Below are 9,990 nucleotides of genomic sequence, written 5' to 3'. Positions count from 1 at the left end.
TGCTGACTATGGATTGAGACCTCTGAAACCGTGAGCACTCACATAAACTTTTTCTCCTCTATAATTGTGTTGATCAGATCCTTTTAGGCACACCAGCAAAAGAGCTGAATAAAACACTAGTTTTACTAGTGTTTTGAGCATGAATGGATGCTGAATTTTGTCAAATGCTTTATCTAAATCCATTGAGATAATCATGTGTTTCTTGTTTTTAAGTCTATTGATGTGGTGAATTACTTTATAGATTTTCATATGTTGAACCAACCTTGAATCTGTGGAATGAACCCCATGTGATCATAGTGCACTATCATTTTGATAAGTTTTTGTATGTCAGTATTCTATTAAGAATTTTTGCATCAATGTTTATCAGGAATATTGGTCTGATACTTTCTTTCCTTGATATGTCTTTGTCTGGTTTTGGTATCAGGGCAATAATAGCTTCATAGAATGAGTTTGGAAGGGTTCCCTCCTTTTCTATTTCATAGAATAATTTGTGGAGTATTGGTGTAAATTCTTCTTTGAAGGTCTCGTAGGACTCAGCTGAGAATTCATTTGATCCTGAGTTTTTTTCTTTGTTGCTATGTTTCTGATAGTGTCTTCAATGTCATTGCTGGAAATTGATTTGATTAAATTTTCCATGTCCCCTTGAGTCAATTTGTGTGGGTCATATATCTCTAGAAATTTGCCAATGTCTTCAAGATTTTTTATTTCATTGGAGCATAAATGTCCAAAGTTGATCCTGATTATTTCAGAAGTGTCTGTGGTGATATTTCTTTTTCATTAAGAATTTTAGTAATTTGAGTTTTCTCTCTCTTTTTCTTTCTTCTTCCTTTTGGGAGGTACAGTGAACTTTATTGATGGTATGTGACAGTAGGGGTTCCTAAGACCCTCACCTTCTTCAGGGAGTCTGGGATGAAAATTGGGAGGAGGGGAGATTCTCAGTGTGTTAAGGGACTGAGTTAGGGGAAAGAATTCCCCAGCAGCTGAGGACCTCTCTCTTTCTCTGTGTTCTTGCTGGGGCAGATGTTCTAGGGGCTCTTACTCCTTCGAGGCCATGTGGACCACAAGGTCCACCACTCTGTTGCTGTAGCCAAATTCATTGCCATACCAACAAATGAGCGTGACAAAGTGGGTGTTGAGGGCAATGCGGCCCAAGCATTGAAGGTTAAAGAGTGGGTATCACTGTTGAACTTGCAGGAGACAACCTGGTCCTCCATGTAGCCCAGGATGCCCTTGAGGGGGCCTCTGATGCCTGCTTCACCACCTTCCTGATATCATCGTATTGGGCAGCTTTCTCTAGGCGATAGATCAGATTCACAACTGACACATTGGGGGTGGGCACACGGAAAGCCATGCCAGTGAGCTTCCCATTCAGTTCAGGGATGACCATGCCAGTAGCCTTGGCAGCTCCAGTGGATGCAGGGATGATATTCTGAGCAGCCCCATGGCCATCACACCACAGTTTCCCAGAGGGGTCATCCACAGTCTTCTGAATAGCAGTGATGGCATGGGCTGTGGTCATGAGTTTTTCCAAATGCCAAAGTTGTCATGGATGACCTTGGTGGGAGAGCTAAGCAGTTGGTGGTACAGTAGGCATTGCTGACCATCTTGAGAGAGTTGTCATACTTCTCCTGGTTCAAGCTTTTCACAAACATGGGGCATCAGTAGAAGGGGCAGAGATGATGACCCTTTTGGCACCACCCTTCAAAAGACACCTGGCTTTCTCCATGGTAGTGAAGACACCAGTGGACTCCACAATATATTCAGCACCAGCATCACCCTATTTGATGTCGGTGGGATCTCGCTCCTGGAAGATGGAGATGGACTTTCCATTGATGACAAGGTTCCCATTCTTAGCCTTGACTGTGCCATATAATTTACCATGGGTAGAATCATACTGGGACATGTAAACCATGTAGTTGAGATCAATGAAGGAGTCATTGATGGAAACAATATCCACTTTGCCAGAGTTGAAAGCAGCCCTGGTGACTAGGCACCCAATATGGCCAAATCCATTCACTCCAACTTTCAACATCGTGCCTCAGGGATGCAGGTGGCACTGCACAAGTTGAGAGGAAGTGGCTGCCTGTCAAATGGGGAGGAGCAGAGAGCCTCTTTCTTTCTTAGCATGGCAAAGGGTTTATCAATTTTGTTTATTATTTCAAAGAACCAACTTTCTGTTTCATCAATTTTTATTTTATTTTTGTTGTTGTTGTTGTTTTGATTTCATTGATTTTGGCTCTGATTTTTTTATTACTATCTTCTTGTGTTTTGGTGTTGGTTTGTTCTTTTTTCTAGGGCTCAAAGTTACATTATTTATCTGGTGATTTTCCATTCTTTTAATGAATGATCTCAATGCAATGAACTTTCCTCTTAGAACTGCCTTCATAGGGTCTCAGAGATTTTGATATGTTGTCTCATTATTCTCATTTACCTCTAAGTATTTTTTTTTTATTTCATCCCTGATTTCTTCAGCTATCTGTCATTCAATAGTGTATTATTTAGTCTCCAAGTGTTAGAGTAGCTTCTATTTTTATTTATCATTGATTTCTAATTTCATTTCATTATGATCTGATAGAATGCAAGGTATTATCTCTAATTATTTTTTGTATTTGCTAAGAATTTCTTTGTGAACTAAGATGTGGTCTACTTTAGAGAATGTTCCTATGCTGCTTAAAAGAAAGTGTATTCATTTGTTGATAGATGACATAGTCTATATATGTCTGTTAAGTCTAAATTATTAATTGTATTTTGTAGTTCTATGGCTTCTTTGTTTAGTTTTTTAATTTGAAGATCTTTGAACTGGTAAGAGAGGTTTGTTGATGTCACCCAGTATTATTTTGTAGTGATCTATTTGATTCGGGAGATTGTGAAGGATTTGTTTTATGTATGTAGATGCTCCATTATTAGGGGCATAAATATTTAAGACAGATATGTCTTGTTGATGTATAGTTTCCTTATTCAGTATGAAATGGCCTTCTTTGTCCCTTCTGATTAATTTTGACTTGCAATCCATTTTATCAGATATGTGATTAAAAACCCCTGCTTGTTTGTAAGATCCATGAGAATGGTAAATTTTTCTCCATTCTTTTACCTTCAGTCTGGATATTTGTGCCTATGATGTGAGTCTCTTGGAGAGAGCATATTGTTGGATCTTCTTTTTTAATCCAATCTGCCTGTATATGTCTTCTGATGAATGAGTTTAGGCCATTTACATTCAGTAGTATTATTGAGAAATGATTCTTATTCCTTGTCATTTTGAATTATATCTGGTTTTTAATTTGAAATAGTTTCTTTTTTAATTGACTGTTCTCCTAATGTTTTTCCCCCATTTTCTGGATTTCATTTTTAATTTTCATTTGTTTTTCATAGAATATTTTGCTGAGAATGTTCTGTAGTGCAAGCTATCTACTTGTGAATTCTTTCAACTTTTGTTTATCATAGAAGTTTTTTTATTTCAGTGTCAAATTTGAAGCTTGGTTTTGCAGGGAATAGTACTCTTGGTTGGCATCCATTTTCTTTCAGAGTTTGGTACATATCATTCCAATACTTCCTAGTTTTAAGGTTTGAAAAATCAGCTGAGATCCAAATTGGTTTCCCTCTAAATGTTACTTTATTTTTTTCTCTGGCAGCCTTTACAATTGTATTCTTATTTTGTATGTTAGACATCTTCATAATAATATGTGTTTTGTGGATCTGTTGTAATTTTGTATATTTGGAGTCTTGTAAGCTTCCTGTATTTGATGTTCCATTTCATTCTTAATGTTTGGGAAAATTTCAGACATTATTTCATTGAAAATATTATGCATTCCCTTGATTTGTATCTCTGAGTCTTCATCTATCCCAATGAATTTTAAGTTTAGTCTTTCTTATCCCATATTTCTTGGAATTTCTATTCATGGTCTCTTAACATCTTTCTGCCATGCTCAACTTTATATTGAAGATTATATACTTGATCTTCATTGCCTGAAACATTGTCTTCCAGGTGGTTTAGTCTCCTGGTGGTCTCCTGGTGATTCTTTCCAATGAGTTTTTTATTTGATTTATTGATTCCTTCATTTCAGGAATTTCTATTTTTTTTATCAGAATCTCTGTCTCTTTAAGGAATGATATTTTGTTACTGGTATTTGCTCCCTTACATCATCCTTTACTTTGTAGATCAGTTTAACCATGAACATACTAAATTTCTTCTCTGATATTTCCCTCCACAGTGGTATTCCTGGATTCTGTTTCTGAGGCATTTTTGACCTGTTGGAGGTGATTTGTTCCCTTGCTTTTTAATGTTGTTTGTATGTCTACCCATCTAACAGTTGATTTTGAGGCAGTAGAGTCTCTACCTTGTGGAATTATAGTGCCCCTGCACTAACCGTGGAAAATCAAAATTTAAATTATAAAAGTAATTATATTTATAATTGCATCATAAATAATAAAATATATATTTTACAAAATGCAAGCTTGTGCATCGAAAAGTATGAAATATTTGTGAGAAAATTAAAGAACTAGTAAATTGAATCATTTAATGTCCATAGTTCAGAATACCTAATGTTGTTAAGTGGCAATAATTCCCAAATTGATCTATATATTCCACATAATCTCTATCAGAATTTCAGTCATCTCTGTCAAAGTTGATATGATGATCTTAATATTAACATGGAAATGTAAGTTATTTCTCAAATGGCAACAAAATCTTGCAAAAGAACAAGGTTGGAAAATATGTAATTTCATATTTCAAAGCTTACTAAACGGTTGAGTTACAAAATATGGTACAGTCATAGGGAAGACCTATAGATAAATTGATTATCATTAAAAATCCACAGGTAAAATTCCCATTTGGTTATTAATTATTATATGAAATTTAATTCAGCATTCAAAATAAAGATTAATTGGAACACAGAACAGTCATGCCCATGTCTTTTTTATGGTTATTTTATTTTAAAACAGTATTGAGTATTAGTTATAGGGAAAAATGACATGGAAACATAAAAATTCCTCTCTGGCTATTTATAGAAAAAGTCAGCCATCTTCTCACATAATTTCTTGATGATAAAGTATCTATGAATTTATTTTACCTTAATTTCTTTTTACATAATTTTTCTAACATGACTCATTTTTGCATATTATTTCTGATTTTTAAAATAAAACAATAAATTTTTAATTAACATATAAAAGAGAATGTATATATACAGTATATTGTATGATGTAGTGATACATATATACATTATATAATATTAAATCAGATCTAACTGATCTATCCCTTCAAACATTTTTCATTTCTTTATGGTGAAAATTTTCAAAAACCTTTCTTGTAGCTTTTATAAATAAAACATGATTTATTATCTACAGTCCCTGCACCAAAGAGCAGCAATCCCGAAATTCTTCCTTTTGTCAAACTATAATTTAGTACTCATTGATCAAGCTCTCCCCCATCACTAATGCTATATGCTCAAATTTTAAGGCATCAACTTTTTAAGATCATACATGTTAGTTAGAAAATTGAGTATACATCTTTTTATGCCAAGATCACTTAACATAATGATCTCAAGTTTCCTTGATATTAGGAGTAACAGGATTTTATTTTTTATTTATTCATGTAATTTGATTATGTATGTGTACCAGATTCCCTTTAAGTGATATTTCACTGAGTGATACAATTTATTAGATATTAGTAATAGTAAAATAAATATTTCTCTGCTTCTTCTAGCAGGTTGGATCTGCATAAGCTGCAGGTCTCTAAAACCAATAAATCTGTTGCAGCACTAACAGTGGGCTATGCCCTCATATATTGCAGCAGACCCCAGTGTCTCATTGCCAAATTTTCAAGGTTCTTGACTCACAAATCTAAAGATGTAAATTCATAGACAATGGAAGGCAAGAGTAGAAGGAGTGAGATGTTTCCAAATAGAAGCAGAACTCTGGAAGGAGGGAGGGATACCAATAGCAGGATGTTCTTTAGTGTGCTAGTCTGGAAGTATATATAGCACTTAGAAATCAATGTGATTTTAAAAAGTGAAAGAGCTCCACAATAAAAACTACAGAACACTAAAAGAAATTGAGGAAGACTTACAAGATGGAAAGACCTCCCAAGTTCTTTGATAGGCAGAATTAATGTTTTCAAAATGGTCAGACTTCCACAAGTACTATACAGATTCAAAGCAATTCCCATCAAAATTCCAGTGACATTCTTTATAGATATAGAGTAAGGTGTCATAAAATTAATTTGGAAAACCAAGAGAACCACAATAGGTAAAGAAATTCTTAGTGAAATAAAAAAAGCAGTAGGCATCAAAATACCAGAACTTAAATTATTCTAAAGACCTATAGTAATAAAACAGCATGGTAATGGCACCAAAATAGGCAAGATCAATGGAAATGGATAGAAGTAACAGAGATAAACCCACAAACACAGTAACCTCACACTAGACAAAGGCACCAAAAACATACAGTGGAGAAAAGATAGCCTCTTCAACAAATGGTCCTGGGAAAACTGGAAATTCATGTGTAATAGAATGAAAGTTAACCCCTATTACTACCCTGCACAAAAATAACTAAGTGCATCAAAGTCCTAGGAATTAAACCAGAAACCTGGCAGACATTACAATAAATTGTAGTCTCAACACTTCAACATATTGCCTCAGGAACTGACTTCTTTAACAAGATTCCTATAGCACAAGAAATAAAATTAAAAATCAATAAATGGGATGGGGTCAAACTATAAAGTTTCTTCATAGAAAGGAAACATTAAAGAGTGTGCAGAGAGCATATAGAATGAGAAAATTTTTGCCACCTGCACCTCAATGGGGCATTAATTTCCATGATAAACAAAGAAATAGAAAAGCTTAACACAAAAAATTATAATAACCCAATCAGTAAGTGGAAAAAGGAACTGAACAAACCCTTCTCGAAAGAAGAAATATGAATGGTCAACAAATATATAAAAAAAAATTCAACATCTCTAGCAATTAAGGAAATGCAAATTAAAACTACACAGAGATTTATATCTCAATCCAGTCAGAATGGCAACTATCAAGTATACAAGTAACAATAAATGTTGTCAAGGATGTGGGGAAAGGGAGTGCTCATATTGTTGGTGGGACTGCAAATTGGCACAATTCCTCTGGAAATCACTATGGAGATTCATCAAAAACTGAGGACAAGAACAACCATTTGACCCAGTTATCCCACTCTGTGGCATACATCCAAAGGATTTAAGATCAGCATACTACAGCAACACATTCACATCAATGTTTATATAGCAGCATGATTCACAATAGCTAAGCTGTGGAACCAACCTAGATGCCCTTCAACAGATGAATGGATAAAGAAATTATGGTATATATACATAATGACATTACTCAGCCTTAAAGAAGAAAGACTTTATGACATTCGCTGGCAAGTAGATCTGGAATGTATCATGCTATATGAAATAAGGCAATCCCAAAACCAAAGACCAAATGTTTTTGCTAGTATGTGGAAGCTAAACCACAATAAAATATAGGAGGAGAAGAAAAGAAGCTCAGAAGATTAGACAAAGGGGGATAGAAGAGATGGAAGGAAGGATAGGAATGGGAAAGACAATAGAATAAATCTACAATAACTTTCCTATGTAGACATATGAAAATATTTAAGTGATTCCACAACCATATATGCCCAAAATAATGGGACCCTAACTAGAATAAGATATATTCCATAGTTGTGTAATTGTATCAGTATGGTTTCTACTGTCATATATAACTAATAAGAAACAATAAAGTAATATATGCAAACAGTGAATACTTTTAATTTCTTATAATGTTATGTTTTTATTAGTTAATATATTTATACATAAGAGTGAGGTTAATTTTGAAATAATTATAAATGTATGTAACATAATTTTTGCCATTCCAATCCCCAGTTATACCCCTTTCCCTCCCCTCTTCTTTTTGCCTAATATCCTTCCTCCATTCTATTTGTCTTTCTCCTATTTGTTTATTTAAATTGGTGAGTAATAGTTATATATAATAGCAGAATTTATTATAATACATTCATACACTCACACAGCATCATATGGCCAGTTTCATTCTGAAATTTTCTTTCCCATTTCTCCTCTCTCCCCCTCAATCCCCTTTCCTACTTTACTGTTCTTCCTTACATTTTCATGATACCCCCTCTAATATTCCTCATTTCTCTGTAGCTTCAGTCTAGGAGAGAAAACATTTAACCCATGACTTTCTGCATCTGGTGTACTTTGCTTAGCAAGATGTCCTCCAATAATATCTATTTACAAGCAAATAACATAATTTCACTCTTCTTTATGGGTGACTAAAACACTATTGTGTATGTATACGACAATTTATTTATGTGGGGAACGTTGAGACCTAGGCTGGTCCCATAATTTGGCTGTTGTGAATTGTGCTGCTATAAATATTGGTATGCATATATCATGATAGTGTGTTGATTTGGGTTCTTTTAGATAGTTACCAAGGATTTGTTTAGTGGGGTCATATGGTCATTCCATTCCTAGACTTTTGAAGAAGCTACACACTGCTTTACAAAGTTGTTGTACTAATTCACAGTCCCCCAAAATGTGTAAGTGTACCTTTTCCCCCACATTGTTTCCAGCAATAATTATTTGTATTCTTGATGATTGCCAATTCAACTGCAGTGAGACAAAATCTCAGCATAGTTTTGATTTGCATTTCCATGCTTGTCTAAGGATGTTGAATGTTTTCTTGACCACTTGCATTTCATCTTTTGAGAACTGTCTGTTTAGATAACTTGCTTTTTTATTGATTTGATGATTTTTAAAAATTTTATTGGTTCTTTTTAGTTATACATTGCAGTGAAATCCATTTTGACATAATTATAAAAGCATGGAGTATATTTTGTTCTAATTCAGTTCCCAGTACCTCTCCTTTGCCTTCCTTTCTCCCACCTCCTGCTCTCTACCCTCTATGATCTTTCTGCCATTTACCCATAGATATTTTTTAAATTAATATCTTGTGGATGTAAATAATGGTGAGATTCACTGTGGTATATTCTTTTCTTTTTCCATTTTCCCATCCTTCCTCCCTTCCCATCATTCACCTTTTTCCACTCCACTGAAATTCTATTCTTTTTTATTGCCAAGTTTTTTGAGTTACTTTTGCATTCTGGTTAATAATCCCCTTTCAGAAGAATGGTTGGCAAATATTTTATTCCATTTTGTAGGCTAAATCTTCACATTCTTGTTTCTTTTGCTGTGCAATTCTTTTTAATTTGACACTATCCCTTATTTATCCTTGGGTATGTTTCATTTTTTTGAAATTATTTCATTTGTTCTTTTTAGTTATAAATGGTAGTAGAATCTATTTTTATAAAAGCATACAAGCATGGAATATACCTTATTCTAATTAGAACCCCATTCTTCTGGGTATACATGATGTGGAGTTTCACTGATTGTGTATTCATACATAAACATAGGAAAGTTTTGTTCAATTAATTCCACTGTCTTTTGTATTCCTGTTCCCCCTCCCTTACCTTTGTTCCGCTTTGTCAAATCCAAACAAATTCTGTTCTTTCTCTCACCACCCCTCTTGTTGTATGTTAGCATCCACAAATCAGAGAGAACATTTGACATTTGAATTTTTGGGATTGCTTTATTTCACTTAGCATGATAGTCTCCAGGTCCATCCATTTGCCAGCTAATATCATAAAGCCATTTTTCTTCATGGCTGAGTAATACATCATTGCCTATATATACACAATTTCTTTATTCAATTGTCTGTTTATGGGCATCTAAGTTGGTTTCATAGCTTAGATATTGTGAATTGTGCTGCTATAAATATTGATATGAATGTGTCACTGTATAGTATGCTAAATTTAAATACTTTGGAGTGGGATAGCTGGGTCAAATGGTTGTTCAATTCCTCATTTTTTGAGGAATTTCTATGCTGATTTCCAGAAGGGTTGCACTAATATGCAGTCCCACCCGCAATGTATGAGTGTACCCTTTTCATCACATCCTTGTCAACATTT

General features: G+C 34.3%; 1 pseudogene; it reads right to left on the bottom strand.

The window, feature by feature from the left end:
• Positions 1 to 1,035: 1,035 nt before the first annotated feature.
• On the bottom strand, positions 1,036 to 2,032 carry LOC124971949 (glyceraldehyde-3-phosphate dehydrogenase-like; annotated as a pseudogene).
• Between the last annotated feature and the right edge of the window lie 7,958 nt (positions 2,033 to 9,990).

Source organism: Sciurus carolinensis, chromosome X (assembly GCF_902686445.1).
Source record: "Sciurus carolinensis chromosome X, mSciCar1.2, whole genome shotgun sequence".
NCBI classification, from domain to species: Eukaryota; Metazoa; Chordata; class Mammalia; order Rodentia; family Sciuridae; genus Sciurus; species Sciurus carolinensis.
The sequence above is the reverse complement of the archived record's forward strand: the minus strand, read 5'-3'. Positions and strand labels throughout refer to the sequence as shown.